Raw genomic sequence first — 17148 nt, 5'->3', positions numbered from 1 at the left:
TGTCCAAAAAGTGGTCCTGCGACTTCTCTGACATCCCCATGCTTAAGACTCCGCATTTCCAATGCAGGGGGCATGGGTCTGACCCCTGGTCAAGTAACTAAGAGACCCCATGCTGCGTGGTACAGACGAAAAAACAAAACCTGAGCAGGTCTTTGCTCCAAGGCTTCCAGAGATGGGGTAATCCTCTCCAGACAGCTTTGAATGGGGCCTGCTTACCTCTACCACTAGAGCCGCTTACCTCACTTGCCTGCCCTAGACCACTGATGGGGGTGGAGTGCCCAGGTACCGGCGTATCTTTTATTTTGCAAACTACTTTTTAAGTGTGGATTTTTTTTCTTTATTATAAATAAAAAACAAGCTCACTGTGGAAACACTAGAAAATTTGGAAAAGCAAAAGTTAGAAAAGAAAAAATAGTCACACCTCCCTAAACCAACTCCCCAACCCCTTCGCTGCCCCATCCCCATTCAGAGAAGCACTGGTGACACCTTGGTGGATATTCATACTCCAAGTCCTTTTTATATTTAGGTAGAGCTCTAGTCTTCTTTCTGGCTCCATAAACCCAGCGAGGAGATGCTTCACGCAGCGCTCACACCAGGTTACTTCTCTGACTGTGGGACGGGATTGCACCACGCCAGCCGCACGCTCTCACCAGACAAGGGTTTCAACACACAGGTGTAACCTGTATAAGCCTTTAACTCCGCAAGCCCTTCGAAGGCAGGCACTATTTAAGCCTCAGAGACGCTACAGCGCCAGGTTCACAGTAAGTGCTTAATAAAATATTTCTAAATACACAGCCCCGCCCCGCCCCGCCCCGCCCCTCTCCCCCCATCAGCCAACACACCTGCCTCAGCCGCCAAGGCTTGGAGCAAAGAGGAAACACAACCAAAACCTGGGGAGACGGCGCTTCGCGGTCTCCTAGGTAACCAGGTCTTAGGCTGGGGAGCGCCCATGCATGCGCACACTGGCCCTTCCTTCCCGTAACCTCCAGAGGAACGCAACCAGTAAGACTGCCAGAAGCCGAGCGCGCATGTGTGGTTCCACCAACACCCCGACCGCCTCCGCCTTCTGTCAATCCGTCGGCCCAGCCATCTCTTTGCTATAAACACTGTCCGGAAATAGTGCCCATTTCTGGAAACAGGGCCTCGTTAACCAATCGTTGCTTGGGGCGGTAGGAAGGAACTAGCTGAGACGCGCCGTCTCATTGGAAGATTGGGGAGTGGGCGGGGCCAGGAGCTAGGCGCTGCCAAAGCAAGGAGGCGCGAAGCGAGGCAAATTTGCTGCCGCGGGTGGAGGCGTGGCCCCGGGGGCGGCCGGGAAGGCGGTGAAGGGGCGGGGTCCGGGGTGGGGCGGGGCGACCGTGGGCCCAGAGAGCAGCGGTCCGCGACAGGCGGCGGGAGATCGAGGGCGAGGCGAGCGCGACACTCGCTGGTGGGGGAGATCGGCGCTCGGCCGGTAGGTGACTAGAGCGAGTCCCGGGGCGAGGGGCAGAGAGGACGGGTCACTCCTCAACCCGGGGCCGGGCTGCGGCCTGGCCCGCCGCATCGGAATGGTGGGGTCGGCGGCGCGGCCCGGGGACCCACTCGCGCCGGTCCTCGGCTGTGGCAGCTGGCCGCCGGTGCGCCCTCCCTCACGCCGCCAGGGCCACGGTCGCACGCCGGTCTCACCCTGCACACCCGCAGGCCACACGCTCGCCCGAAGCGCGCGCAAGGGCCCCTTCCTTCCCTTTCCCGGACACCCCCGTTTCCCCGCGCCAGGCTGCTCCACCGCCCAGGCCTGCCCGTCCTGCTCGGTTCCCTGGATGTTCTCCAGAATGAGGGCTTACCTCGGCACTGGGCTTAAGGTGCCGAACGCCCCAGCGCGCCGGGTCCCTGTGTCCTCCCACCTGTCCAGGCAGTGAAACCCTCAGGTCTTTCCTGGGAAGTTCTCGGGGTCACACCCCGAGCCTGGGAGAAGAGATGGAGCCTTCGATTAGCACCCAGCGGGGCAGTGCTGGCTGGTCGCAGCATCCTTTCTCTCCCTGACCCCTCGATAATTCTTTCCACTCCACTCAGGACTTCCTCTGTCGGCTCAGATAAAATATCCCATCTTGGAAGTCCATCATGGCCCTGGCAGCCTGCAGCCAGAGGCACCACGCAGAAGGAGGCCCCTTGTAAAGAGCCCCATTTGCCCAGGAACCTCCTCTGTGCCGGGTAACTTCAGGAAAAGCAGTTTGTTTCCTAACTGAAGTTAGGATGTGGCTCTCAGTCCTAAAGGGTGGACTAGGGAATGAGTAGAGAAAAGAGAAATCTGTGATATAAATTGTTTTAACTGGAGGACAATGAACGCTGTCCCTTGATGATGAACTCAAAAAGCAAGTGAAGTTATATGGTGAGAGGTGGGATCTGATACAAAATAGCCTTCTGAAGTTTATTCCAGGAATAAATGTTGAAAACCCCTTGACTAGAAACATAGTCTCTCTGAAAGATTAGAAAGAGATAGTATCTTAACATTAGTGATGTGTTTTTTTTTTTTACTTAGTGTCTTCATACCTGTAACCCTTTTCCTTCAGATTTGTGTGTGATAAGATAGATAATATTGTCCTGTTTTAGAGGTGAGGTACCTGAGGCAGGTGTGTGTTTGCAAGGGACTGGAGGCGGGTAAATGGCTCTTGCCCAATGCCTCACAGCTGAGACTCAGGGTGATGACTTTAATCTGGGCCACTGGAATCTTTCCCCGGCTCCTTTTCCTAAAGCAGAACCACGTTATGGAACTTGGATGCAGGACATGGGGAGAAATATTTGGTGTGGTATTTATGCTCTTAACATGAGAGAACAGGTGCTTGTCTCACTTACAAAGTGTTTGGATTTACTCTTGGTGTTTTTTAAGTGATGTCAAAGTCCGTTCCTTTGGTGCAGTGATGCCAGACCTCTGAGATTTTCAGATGCCTGGAGGACATCCTCTTTTATTTTGAAGGGTGTGGCAGTGAACTTCTCAGAAGGCCTCAAAATAAAAGTACTCATCTCTGACTTTAATTTTAGAAATCTATACCCAGGTACGTGTTCCAGCTCTTTTGTGAGACCAGACAGCAGTAAGCCACCAAGCTTCAGTCCCCTTCTGACTGTTTTCAGGTTATAAGGAGTAGTTCTGAAAGGGGGTTTTTCGCCCCTGGTGCTGTCTGTTAGAGTTTGTGGGAGCAAGCAGTACCACAGACAGAGACCCTGCCAAATGAACCCTCATCTATTAAACAAAAATGTCTGGTTGGCCATTTCGCCTCCACAGACGGAGGTTTGGTTCCTCATTTTGTTTCTCCTATTGAACACTGACTCCATTGTGATCTGCTTGGAGTGTTTGTGTATCACTGAATGTTGAGAAGCGGGCTTGCCCTGATTGGTTGTCCAACTCCAGGCAACTGTTGTGGTTTTTGTTTGGTGCGTGGTAACGGTTCATCCTGGCCAGGGTCTGGTGTGAGATCTGCAGAGATGGGAGATGGGTAAAGACTGACCCAGGGCTGTTCTCGTTGTTGGCACCCTCTTAAGGGTGTCCGATCACTTTGGCCTGCGACGTCACTTTAGCTTCCTATTTTTTTTCCTGTCTCAAGGGACAGCACATGAGCTTTCCTAACCGGCCTGCCTCCCTTGATGAAGAGCTGAGAGATTCATGTTGGTTGACCTAACAGATGGTCTTTCTGGGAGGGTAGTTAAGAAATCTTAAACCAAGTTCGGCCCTGAATTAAAAGTGTATGTTAGCTTGATAGACACATAGAGAGCCTCTTTCTATCAATGGCTTCCATCATCTGAGAACTGTTTTTTTTTTTTTTTCCTGGCAAAAGGTTAAAATGCAACTAAAATTCTGCTTTCATGATTAATAAGTCACTACCGCAGTTGTATCTGATGCTTCCTGTTTGCCCCATTTTAGTATTTCAGTTAAACTGGAAACATCTGAGCCTTATGGGCACTTTGGAAGACACCAGTGTGAAAGTGGTGGTGGAGGGGGGGACAGTTCCCTGTCAGTGGATTTGGGAAGCTTTAAGGATAAGCCTGCTCCCCCTGGCCTCCGCACACTGAGATCCCTGGGCAGGGCAAGTAGTAGGGGTTGAGCACCGTCAGGGGGTAGGTGAGCTTTTAAATTGATGCACGTGTGAACGCTCTGCATTTGCTGGGTGGTGCTGACTGAAATGTTGAAAGCAGTCGATTAGAAATGGAAGGCCAAACACAGGGCAGGTGGAGTAGTAGAGCATTTCAGTCGAGCTGAGCGGGGCCCTGAACATCTGTTGGCTTTGGGGTCTTCAGTTCTAGCCTTGTCTTCACTACCTGAGGGACCGTGCAGAGAAGACTCACTTTTCCTCAGTGCCCTGTGTGCCCTTCACTGTATTCTAGTTTAAAGGCTCCCCTTCTCGTGGTGGCCAAGGCAGAGGTGGGGGTGGACGTGTAGATTGGGAGTTTGGGACCATCAGATACAAACTCTTACATACAGATTGGATAAACAACAAGGTCCTACTGTACAGCACAGGGGGCTATATTTAATATCCTGTAATAAATGATAATGGGAAAAAATACATATATATGTATAATATAAAACTGTATCACTTTGCTGTATACTAAAAATTAACACAACATTGTAAATCAACTGTACTTCAGTAAAAAGATCCCCTTCTCTTCTTGCTATTTTATATGTTTTAATCTCTTATCCTACTGGTATGAATCCCTTGAGATGATATGACATTGAGAATAATGATACCTCATGGCCATTCTCTGTGTTTTCTCACAGTATTCCAACAAAGGAAGGCAGGGACCAAGATCAGGAACATGAAGCCTAGTAAGGAGAGAGCAAGTGGATGAGATTACTCAGGGAATCAGTGTCATGTCCAGAATCTAAACCCACATTTCTTGACATCTAGTTCAATGCTTTTTCTACTAACTTACGTATAAAAGGATAAGTTGGGAATTTTTTTGTTTCCAAAACATGTCCATTTTGAATATAACTAAACCAGGGTAGCTGCTTTATTTTTCTATTTACGTTCACAAGGATTATCAAGAAGTGTTATCAGAAGTGTTATCAAGTAATTAAGAGTTGATACTTGTTATCCATAATAATTATTACTAAAAGTCTGAAAGATAAAGAGCACATCCTCTGGTCAAGCCTGCTTATCCCTATTTTACAGATGCGGAAAGTAAAGCAGAGGGGTCAAGCAACTCGCCCAGAACGGGAGAGCCAGTCCACGGCATCTTTGTGCCCTGTGTGGGGGGTTAGGCTGCCGGGTCAGAGAGAGAGCCAGGTCGGGTCCAGGCCTGCCACTGTCTGCCTGTGTGACACCAGGCAAATCAGTTCACTTCTCTAAGCGTCCGGTGCCCCGTCTGTAAACATTTCGTGGTGTTGTTTTGAGTAGAAAATGAGAGAATATATGTAAAGTGCTGAGCTCGGCACGGAATAAGCCAGAGGACACAATGGCTGTAAATGTGGCTGGTGGTTGTAGTGGTAATCGCAGTACTGGTAGTTGGCAATTACCACTTTGACTAGACCTGTTTTCTGTAAGATGATGTCAGGAAGGGTCAGGCTGCCTGACAGGGCCTGTCATTTTCTCAGCAGGACCACGAGTGGGACATGTCTTCTGTCTGGAGGTTTTAGCTGTCATGTTCTCCCTGTCTTACACTAAATTCTGCCCTCATCACCCTCCAAAGGAACCTAACACGGCTCCAGCTCTGCCTGCTCAGAGCTGGCAAGCCTAAACCTGGGGCACCCTCGGCCACCACCCAGAGGAAGGTACAGCTGGGCCTTTCTGGGGCCCTCCTGTGTCCCCCATGCGGTGAAGTGGGTGCCAGCCTTAACTGTGGAGGGGAAAAAAGGAAAATACTGTGTAGAATATAAGTCAACAAACACTTGTTCCTCTCTGGGAGAATAAAAGGGAAGCCTGGGTCCTGTGGGGCAAGGTTCCCACCACCGTGTGGCACCCTGCCCTTTGTCATCTTTTCACTGGTCTGGGGGCCCTTGATCCACAGTCAGCAACTCTCAGATTTCCCTTTAAATCACCGAAGGGAAAAAAAGGCAAAAAAACAGTTTCACATTACATTTTAAATTCTTTTTCTCCCCCCTTTCTTAATAGAAAACAAAAATGCAAGCTCCCACCAGGCTGACGTCCCCTTTAAATAACATCTTGTTTTCTCTTGGGGAAGCTGTCTTCATGGCCAGAGAGTCATTTCTAAAGTGAACCTAGTTTTTAGAAAAAATAGATCACCGGATGTCAAGCCTCGTGTGGAGCTAACAGTTCAGATGAAAATGAAACCAGCAGGCCCGGAGTGGCAACTCCACACTTGACTTCAGACTGGAGGTGAGAGGCAGAGTGTGTCTGAGCCCAGGTCGGCAACTGGTTGGCCCCACAGACTGCATTTGATAGGTGCCTTAGTCATTTTCCAGGCAGCTTTGCTTAGGTGAGCAGAGCACTTTCTCTGGAAGGTGAGTCACACTTGCAGGGGTGTAGGTGACATGCGATTTATTCCCCAGCTCAGTCACAGGAAGTCTTGAGCAGACCTTGTGGAGAAGCTGTCTGCCAAAGCTCATGTTCATTTCAGTCCAGGGACTTTGGAGGCAGGGGGGATAAGGAAGCCAGCTAGGGGCTCCCAGGGCTTGCCAAACAACAGAAAAATGGCTCCTCCAGCAGGGGGTCATGTGGACCCGGCAGAGAGCCCAGATCAGCAGTGTCACCACGCTCTTGAGCCCAACCACCTTGAGGGTGGAAAATGGCCCATTTCCAATGACAGTCAACAAAGAAGCCAGAGGAGAGCTTTGGCTCCAGGGAGCTGGGAAACCCCTTGGCAAAAAGCAGAAAGATACAAACCACAACTTTGGTGTGAAAGGCCTTTCGGGGAACCCTTTTCTACCTGCTTTCCTTTTTACCACCTGAGTTGGAGGCTCTGAAGAGCTCCAGGGATCAGAAAGGCTGGATTGGACCTTGGCTTTCAGGAAACTTGCGAATTCTGAGCCTGCCACACCAGTGTGTGGATTCAGAAAGATGCTGCAAAGGAAACTCCTGAGCCATCTCTTCCACACAGTTTCTGGTTGCCGGACTTTCTGCCGACCCTCTTAGCACTAAAGCCATGACCAGGTATCCTTCAAGGCACAGGGTTTGTTTCAGACTCTCTGTCCTTGACCAATACAGTTGGTGCTGAACTTATTGCTGAAGGTCAGAGACCTCTCAGTGTCCAGGTGGGCTTGACTATTGAAACCACAGGGGAAGAGCTAGTGTTTCCTTGTTTCATTTACCCATCGCAGGCTCCTCTCCAGCCCCCTGCCCACACCTCTTCCATCTAGACTAGCCAGCAGTCACTTTGGGTGGGCGTGGCCAAGTGACGTTAGGCCTGAACCTCTCTGTCAAGAAAGAGCTGCTGGGCTTCCCTAGTGGCTCAGTGGTAAAGAATCCACCTGCCAATGCAGGAGACATGGGTTCAATCCCTGATTTGGGAAGATCCCATATGGCAACTAAGCCTGTGTGCCACAACTATTGAGCCTGCGCTCTAGAGCCCAGGGGCCACGATTGCTGAAGCCTGCGCACCCAAGAGCCCGTGCTCCGTAGCAGGAGAAGCCACTGCAGTGAGATGCCCGAGCATCGCAACCAGAGAGTAGCCCTGTTCACCGAAACTAGAGAAAGGCCCATGCCGCAGCGAAGACCCGGCACAGCCAAACAAATAAATAAAATCATAAAAATATATAGTTTTTTAAAAAGAAAGAAACTGTTTTGAGTTACAGCCTGGAAGTGATCATAACCGTTTACACACTTCTCTGTTTAACAAAAGAGAAAATGGTGAACTCAGGAAGTTAAGTGAGTTGCCCAGGGCCACACAGCTAGTTAATTGCAGGATCTGAGCTAAAGTCCAGGCTCTTTGTGCCGTGCTGTGCTGCCACTGAGCAAAGGAGGTACTCCCAGAGCAGGGGTTACTCCTTCATGTCCCCACCCAACCCCATCACACTTGGTCTTTCTTCTAGCTCTGCCAGCCTGGGGAGGGTGGAGCCAGAGCAACAGCCACCCTGAGTCTAAGAAAAAGTAAACAGAAAGCTATTTATTTGACACTCTCTTGTACCATGAGGTTCGTGTAACCACAGGAGGTGAAGGTTGATAAGAAAATACAATTCTGGGCAGGGTTACCTGGAAGTCTCAAAGGTTGTCTCCACCTGTAGGGCACTGACCTACCTCACCAGGCAGTGTCTTACCCAGAGGTGGGCCTTCAGTAGCTGTGAATGATTGATTGTGAGGCTGCAAACCCACTGTGTGCCAAGAAGCTCTTCTGTATCTTTTTCCTGTCATGTGGCCCATGGCATACAAGTGGCCCAAAGACCTGGAGTAGTTGGGCATCATTCCCTCCGGATCCATCCAGCTCCTCTCAGTGAAGAGGCTCTCCCTTGTGGGCAAAGCTTGATGTCACATCTGAATAATGTCCCCTCTAAGTCCAAAGAATTGTCCTGTCTGAGATCCATCACCATGCTCTGCTGTCTTTGACATTTCCTTTTACCAGACCAGAATTAGTCCTGTCACTACTAGGGAGAGCTGGGAGGCTTGGGACAAAGGAAGGCTTTGCCAGCCTCAAATGAGGATGCTCTTACCAATTAAGATTAGAAATGGACTTCTCTGGCCCAGGAAGTTAGGTTGGATGATAACTAACCTAACCTAACAGATAACTTGAGCCCGTGCTCAGCAGTCCCAATTGGGAGATGCTTTGAGAGGCAGGAATAGATTTACAAAGATGAATATAAGGAACTTCCCTGGTGGTTCAGTGGCTAAGATTCCATGCTTCTACTGCAGAGGGCACAGGTTCAATACCTGGTCAAGGAACTAAAATCCTGTACTCCCTGTCATGTGGCCAAAAGAAAAAAAAGATGAATGTGAAAGGCAGAGATTTGCGTGTTACCTCCCGTCTAACACATGTATGCAAATCTGAGCCCAGATGCATGCCAACCAGTTGAGAAGGGTCATCGTCTCAGGAATTGGAAATCATGTGTTTCTCTCGATGAGCATGTAGGAGTGCGTGTACATTCTCAGTTGCGTCTGACTCTTGTGACCCCTTAGACTGTAGCCTGCCAGGCTCCTCTGACCTTGGAGTTTCCCAGGCAAGAATGCTGGAGTAGATTGCCATTTCCTTCTCCAGCATTTAGGAGAAAGGATGACAAGGTGGCTCAGTAGCCGGCTTGCAGGACTCCTCCTTGCTGGGGTGCAGGCAGAATACAGCTACCATGCTGTGTGCATGGAGCAGACTTCTTCCCTCCAGCTCACCAGGCGACTGCACCGCCTGGGGTCTCAGAGCCTATGGCACCTGTCTGTCCTGCAGGAGTACATCCAGCATCCTTTCTCCCAATCAGAGCTCACCAGGGGGATCAAATGCACTGGCTCTGCTAGGCACTAGCATCTGAAAACAAGGACAGCTGAGATGCTGTCCCTCGACAAGGTCGCTGTGGTGGCAGAAAGATGGACATAAAGGCAGATACATTGTGTGTGTGTTCTGTCGCCAAGTCACGTCCAACTCCTTGCAACCCCACGGACTGCAGCATGAAAGGCCTCCCTGTCCCTCACCATCTACCAGAGTTTGCCCAAGTTCATGTACATTGACTCAGTGATGCCATCCAACCATCTCATTCTCTGTTACCCTCTTCTCCTTCTGCCTTCAGTCTTTCCCAATGTCAGGGTCTTTTTCAGTGAATTGGCTCTTCCCTTCAGGTGACCAAAGTATTGGAGCTTCAACTTCAGCATCAGTCCTTCCAATGAGTATTCAGAGTGGATTGACTGGTTTCATCTGCTTGCTGTCCGAGGGACTCTTAGAGTCTTCTCCAGCACCACAGTTCAAGACTATCAATTCTTTAGCACTCAGCCTTCTTTTGTTGAGGTGCTGCCCCTCGACAAACTTGCCATGGTGGCGGGAAGATGGACATAAAGGCAGACATATTACAGGTGCCAAATCATGAACCATGGCTGTGGGAGCTGTAGGGGGCTGAGTAAGTCCCCTCGGACGGTGGCTCCCCTTCCCCAGCTCCCGTGGGGAGGAGCCCCGCCTTCCCATCCAGCGTGTCTGGGCAGGAACACCCACAGTATTGCTGTCATCGTGGGCCCTTGTATCTCTTGGAATAGGAGCTTGAGAGCAGTCTGGAAACTTCAGCACTCCAGGGGAAAGGAGCGCAATGGTGGAGGTATAGGCCCTATCAGTAGAAATGTGCTGGAACGTAGCTCAGAGCCAAAGCAGACAGCGAGTAAGTGAAAGGTGAAAAGTGAAGTCACTCGGTCATGTCCAACTCTTTGTGACCCCATGGACTGTAGCCTACCACACTCCTCCGTCCATGGGATTTTCCAGGCAAGAGTACTAGAGTGGGTTGCCATTTCCTTCTCCAGAGGATCTTCCTGACCCAGGGATCGAACCTGGGTCTCCTGCGTTGTAGGCAGACACTTTACCGTCTGAGCCACCAGGGAAGTCAGTGAATAGCAGGCCGTTAAAGACACAGCTGACTTATCCTAGCCTTCCAGGCTGGGGCAGAGAGGGCAGTGGCCGCGCTTGCCAATCCCGTATGCTTGGGGTCACTCAGACAGAGGCGCAGGCGGATGGTCTGAGGCCCGACCCATGACAGTGGGTCTCAGTGACTGGGCTACAGCAGTGAGAACTCGAGACCGTTTCTGCCTTGGTCACCCTCGCATCTGCTCTGGCCAGCACAGCACCTGGAGCGTGGTAGCCACTGGCTGGCTGTTGTGCATGGCAGTGCAAAACTAGAATCCACACTCCTCTTTCTGGGTCGTGCTGGCCTGAGAGAGGCTAAGCTGCCACAGGCTGGCTCCTGGTGCCCCCTCCTTTACCAAGGAATTGATCTGGGACCCGCTGGGAATATTCCCTGTCTTAGTGTGGGTCCCAAGCCCTTTCCTCTGTCCTGGGGGAGGACAAAGAATGTGACCCCGTGTTAGAAAGAGACATGTCCTCAAGGGACATGTCCATTCAGGCCAGTCTGTCAAAGGATGTGTAGGACAGCATCTGAAATGAGGCCATGGTCAGGGTTCAGGGCCATAGTCGGGTGCCACTGCCAAAGGGACCTTGTCCTTTGTTTCATATAGCCCCATGCGTTGGAAGCCTTCTGTGGAAAGCCACGTTGTTTGGGTTTCTTGTTTATTCTGAAGTTCCTCAAACTAGTTCCTCAATTTCAGAACCAGTCACCAATATCTACAATGAAGTTGAAGCCTCTTCCTTGACAAAGAGGCTGAGCCCATCGCTTTTCAACTCCCCAACCAAACAGGTAGACCCTGCCTGAAGCCAGTCCTACCTGTGAAAAGCAGAGTTACCAACCAACAGAGGTGGGGAGGGGTTGTGTTGCAGTGGAAATTGACCACAGCCCAGGGAACTGCTCCTTGCTCAGAACTCAATCTGAAAAGTTAAATAACAAGTTTTTCACAAGCAGACCTTGCTCACGGTGATGACCTTAAGGCTTGGCAAGATCCAGAAGTGTGTTTTGACTCATCAAAGAAAGCCGGTTGTGTCTGGTTTGATTTTGGCGTGGAGGGCAGTTTATGGCCCTGTCATCAGAAGCTGGTCATGATGGAGTGGTACACACTGCAGCTACCACTTCATCAGAGCACTCAGTTACATCAGATATCCCAACCTGCAGATTTCAGTGACTTTACAAAAATTTTTTGACGTAGCATACATTAAAAATTGCTTCCTGCATATTGGATAAAACAAAGTACACATGTGGTCAGGGTTTTTCTCAATACTACACCCTCCATGCTCCTGCTTACCAGTCCCATAATTGTCTCTGGATCAGTGATGCTTCCAGTGGCATCTTTCTATATGCTCTTGACTCTCCTCGTGCAAAAGATTTGAAAGTTGAATTGAAAATCTCCTTGTAATATGTTTAAGGTTTACACAATACCTGATATCAGGGAACTGGGGACCAAGTAATAACCACATTTATGAATTTAATAACTGATGCTCAAGGCTTTGCTATTAAAAACAAAAACAAACAAATGGTAAGCTAGGCTCAGGAAACCCGGAGCCAGGCTTTATAAAATGAACGATGAATTTGAATTTTGTCGTAGAATTGGCCCCTGGGACGGGCCCAGCTGAGGCAAGCACGGATGGGCTAAGGAACACAGGCCTGCCACAGGCTTGGCGTCTTTGTTCCCCATTGCCATTTTAAAGCTGCTTTTTCCAGAACATAGGCTGGCTGTGCTATGCTTCCTAATTGAGATGCTTCCTCCTGGGTCAGTCCCTGGGTTTCTCACTAACAAACGTTTGGCTTCTGACAGCTTCTCCATTTGGGTCCCAGTTTTTAAAACTTGGATCATTTGAAAGTGGATACAGTGTCATGATTAGAATATGGACTTTGACGTGGAAGTCCCATGTGCAAATCCTGCTTCTGCCACTTCCTTGCAGTGTGACCTTGGGCAGATCACTTGATCTGCTGAGCCTCAGTTTATCCCTCTGTACAAGGGGATATTGTGAGGATTCAAAGAGTAATACACATGAATACATAGCAAAATTACCTAATATACCTAATACATAGCAAGCAATCTTAGCTGCCATTATTATTTTTATTATAATTGACAACCAGCACGTAATTCTCTGCAGACATACAACAGCAGGTTGTTGAAAACACCCAAAGATGTCCACAGGAGAACTGATTTCAGCTGTAGCTGCTGAGGAATCCTGGGTCCTGGCCCATCATGCACAGGCAGGTCATTGTTGAGTCCATTCAGAGCCGAGGCCTTGCCAGCAGACATAAGCAGCCAAAGAGGGGCCAGTGTTTTTCTCTCAGGTCCAGTTCTGCTGTTTCCCACTCTTTTTTTTAAAATTTTTGGGGGTATAGTTCATTTACAATGTTTCATTTACAATGTTGTGTTGGTTTCTACTGTACAGCAAAGTGAATCAGTTATACACATGCTCTTTTTTTACATGCATATCCACTTTTTTTCCCCAGTTTTTTTCTCGTATAGATCATTACAGAGTACTGAGTAGTTCTCTGTGCTATACAGCAGGTCCTTATTAATTATTCACTTATTTATAGTGGTATGTATATGTCAATCCCAAACCTCCAATTTATCCTTTTCCCCACTGGTAATCATAAGTTTGTTTTTTACATCTGTGACTCTTATTTCTGTTTTGGAAATACGTTTATTTGTACCATTTGTTTCCCATTCTTTATGGGGCCACACGTGCCCACGAGCATGCCTTACATCTGGCATCTTCGCCACTGCGTTAAACTTGTCACTGGATGGTTATAAATTAAAAGCAGGGAAGCACTGGCCACCAGAGCTGGGGACGGCTGGCAGAACCATCTGTGAGCACCCTCCTGCTTCTTGAGTCACTGCAAATGAAACTCACAGTCCCCAGGGGAGAACAGGAAGGGGGGTGAAATGGAAACCAAAACCAGGAGGGACGAGCTTACCCATCTCCAGCTTCTGTGTTCGCAGCCCTGTGGCCAGAACTCACTGACCAGCCTCAGGCGTTCTGGCAAGGTTTCCTCTGTGTGTGTATGTGTGTGTGTGTGTCTGTGTCTGTGTGTGTGTGTCTGTGTCTGTGTCTGTGTGTGTCTGTGTGTGCCAGGTGGGGGTTACAAATGTGGACCCGATGCCTCGTTCCATATCGAGAGACCCTCTTTTAGTTATAGCTTGGTTCCACCATAAAAGCGTCTCTAGAGGGACATGTAAGAAATAGGTAATGGGATCCCCTCAGAAGAATGGGAGAAGGGTGGGAGGGACTTATATTTCTCATTGTATATCTTTTCTGTATTTTATTTTTGCCACTTGGAAACATCTGTTAAAAAAATGAAGACTGAGGGAATTCCCTGGCAGTCTAGTGGTTAGGGCTCTGCACTTTCACTACCAAGGGTCCAGGTTCTATCCCTGGTCAGAAAACTAAGATCCCACAAGCAGCATGGCATGACCAAAAAAAAAAATGAAGACTAAGAAAAGTAGTACCTGCTCACTGCGAAAAAAAAAAAAAAATGAAAATGTTAGAAAAGTATAAAGAATATTAAAACACCACCAAGGGAGAACCATTGCTGCATATCTGTGCTCAGTGTCTACATTTTTATAAATGTTGATAAAATATACAAACACATGCTGCTGCTGCTGCTGCTGCTGCTAAGTCGCCTCAGTCGTGTCCGACTCTGTGCGACCCCATAGACGGCAGCCCGCCAGGCTCCCCTGTCCCTGGGATTCTCCAGGCAAGAACACTGGAGTGGATTGCCATTTCCTTCTCCAATGCGTGAAAGTGAAGTCGCTCAGTCGTATCCGACTGTTGGAGACCCCACGGACTGCAGCCTACCAGGCTCCTCCATCCATGGGATTTTCCAGGCAAGAGTACTGGAGTGGGGTGCCATTGCCTTCTCCAACAGACACATGCTAGGTGGGATCATGTTGTTGTTGAGTTGCTCAGTTTTGTCCAACTCTTTGTGACCCCATGGACTATAGCACACCAGGCTTCCCTGTCCTTCACCATCTCCCAGAGTTTGCTCAAACTCATGTCCATTGAATCGGTGATGCCATCCAACCATCTCATCCTCTGTCTTCCCCTTCTCTTTCTGCCTTCAATCTTTCCCAATATCAGGGTCTTTTCCAGTAAGTCGGCTCTTTGAGTCAGGTGGCCAAAGTATTGGAACTTTAGCTTCAGCATCAGTCCTTCCAATGAATATTCAGGGTTGATTTCCTTTAGGATTGACTGGTTTGATTTCCTTGCTGTCCAAGGGACTTTCAAGAGTATATGATTCTGTATCCTTTTTATGTTAACATTGTATGCCATAAGCATTTTTCCATATAGGCAAATATTATTTGTAAATGTTTCTAATGGCTGTGCCATGACTTATTTAATATTATCCTCTCATGTAATTAGACATTGTTATCCGAGTGTTTTACTGTTATAAAGATATACTGAACATCTTTGTACATCTTTTCCTGTATTTCTCCATACATGCTCCATACCTCCTAGATTGCAGTTCTGGAGTTGTGTGCACAAATGGCTATCTTCCCTTGGTGTATGATGATTTATCATATTTAGAGTTCTTTTATGTACATTACTTCATGTGATGAGTAAAGGGAAGAAGGGTGAGAAGAACAAGGAGGCTGGGTGCCAACAGAAGGGACTTCCTGGAGGTGGGAGGCCTGAGCTTCGCCTGGGAAGGATAAGCGGATGGGCAGGGTGGCCCACACAAGGACGAGGCGCACACGGAGACTGTAGATCTGAGTAGCCAGCAGGGTCTGGAGAGCTCAGACTGGCCAAAGCCAAACCCTGTGTTTAGGGAAACAGTGGTGAGAGATTATGGACCACAGAGTTGGGACCGGGCCGTAAGCCGTGCACAGCCGACAGATGTCTTTCAGCTTGAGGTTATCTTAAGGACATGATGAGTTGAGATTAGCTTGGCCTCAGTGTGGGATGGGAGGGGTCAGGGAGAAGCTGAAAGTGGGTAAGGCCTGTGCTAATAGAACAGGTGTGTGGTGATTTTGTGCCTTAAACACTGGAAAGGGCTGGAGACGGCAGTGTTTCAGCACACGTGGGGCTAGTTAACATTGACATGTGGTGGGAACTGGGGATGGGCATAAATATTATTCCACACATTTCATCTACCCGGCAGTGTGACCTATAGAATTGGCAGCGAGACTGAGTTTTGTGGGCATGGCAGATTTATTTTTTATAACTGACCTGTAAGATTTTAATGATTAATGTACATTCACATTTCATTTCCTCTTTAATGGGAAATGCTTAGGCAGAAATTGCTCTCCTGGGAAGCTGGCCGCAAGCTGGCGAGGAGGCAGGTTTTGAGATTCCTGCAGCTGAGTTTTATTCCTTCCTGCAATGTCTTATTTCTAGATCCCAGTGCCCACTTCATCTCTCTGCCAAAGGGAAATTCGCCAGCCCTACAGAGGCCTGTAACTTGTGACTTTATCGGCCCCGGCTGGGCAGGTGAGGGAGTAGGTTCTGTCCCAGTGGCAGGGTTTTCATTCAACGCCCAGTCTCCACCATCTGCCCCTACCCTTTAAGCTCCTCCACCTGGAACCCTGCCCCTGAATTAGACTCCTCTCGCTCTGCTGAGAGGTTCACCCCTGGGGGTGGATCAGGATCAAGCACAGTCCCATGGTCTGGTACCTGAACTCCACCTGCAGCCTCATCTCCCGCAGCTCCTGACAAGCTTTGCTCACCAGCAACCTCAAGCTGTTAATTCCTACAGAGACTCTTGTTCCTTAACTTTTGCCGCCCCCTCAATTTGGAATGTTTAGTCACTCAGACATGTCTATCTCTTTGTGACCCCATGGACTGTAGCCCACCAGACTCCTCTGTCCATGGGATTTCCAAAGCAAGAATACTGGAGTGGGTTGCCATTTCCTTCTCCACGGGATCTTCCTGACCCAGGCATCAAACCCCCCTCTCCTGCTTGGAACACCCACTCCTTTTTCTTGAGAACTTCTTGCTCAACCCTTGAGACCCACTCCGGGTGTCCCCTGCTTTAGGAAGCCTTTCCTGATCTCCAACAGGCGGGGCTAGCTGTCTGTCCATGTGTTCCCACTGCATCTCGGTGTGTCCGTCCCCGTCATCGCATCGCTGTATTGTAAGGAGCTACTTGTCTCTTTCCCCAGGAGACTGTAAGCTCCTCAAGGGGCTGTGTCTTCTTCCTCAGCATACACCCCACACTCAGCACTGGCTCTACACCCAGCAGACCAGTACACGTTCAAAGAACGCTGTGTTAGAAGATCCTGCAATTCTCTGCAATGTGACAGGACACTCTAAAGGCAAGACCTTCCTCATCCAGAAAGCTTCAACCTGCTTCTGGATTTAAAGGTGCTTTCTTGTGGGCATATAAGTGATTGTTATATCTTTCTGTTTTAAGTATTTTGTCTGCTATTAATAATATGTTTTAGTGAGTATTGGCCTGGCATATCTCTTTTCATCCTTTGTTCACAATCTTTCTGTATAATTTTGTTTTGTCTCTTTTAGTTAGCATCTAGCTGGATCTTTTCTGATTGTCTGACTTTTAATGTGAAGCAGTCTTCATCTATTTGTGTGTATTGTGATTAATGACGTATTGATACTTTGGCTTATTTTTGCCACCATAACTTGTGTTCTCATTTTATACTTACTGTCCTTTTTCTTTGCTTCTTTTTTCCTTCTTTCCCTGCCTTTTGTTAGAGTGATCAAGTTTTCTGTTTTTCCTTCTTTACA

General features: G+C 48.7%; 1 protein-coding gene and 1 non-coding gene across 4 annotated transcripts in view; one reads left to right on the top strand and one right to left on the bottom strand.

Annotated features, from left to right (window-relative positions):
• The first annotated feature begins 1365 nt into the window (after positions 1 to 1365).
• Positions 1366 to 17148, top strand: part of MAP3K14 (mitogen-activated protein kinase kinase kinase 14) — a 43137-nt gene continuing 27354 nt past the window's right edge. Inside the window, exons 1-2 of one of the 3 annotated variants that reach the window (XM_052658076.1) lie at positions 1404 to 1453; positions 16566 to 16767. The gene's annotated coding sequence lies outside the window, so the exon portion shown is untranslated. Of the gene's footprint in view, positions 1454 to 15875; positions 15895 to 16565; positions 16768 to 17148 lie in introns of those variants that run through there. The other 2 variants (XM_052658078.1, XM_052658077.1) reach the window with 2 other exon arrangements.
• Positions 10352 to 10424, bottom strand: TRNAC-ACA (transfer RNA cysteine (anticodon ACA)). The gene has a single exon. It is a non-coding gene; the product is annotated as a tRNA-Cys (tRNA).

This window comes from Budorcas taxicolor, chromosome 19 (assembly GCF_023091745.1).
Source record: "Budorcas taxicolor isolate Tak-1 chromosome 19, Takin1.1, whole genome shotgun sequence".
Classification (NCBI taxonomy): domain Eukaryota; kingdom Metazoa; phylum Chordata; class Mammalia; order Artiodactyla; family Bovidae; genus Budorcas; species Budorcas taxicolor.
Note: the sequence above shows the minus strand (reverse complement) of the source record. Positions and strands in the feature narration are given on the sequence as shown.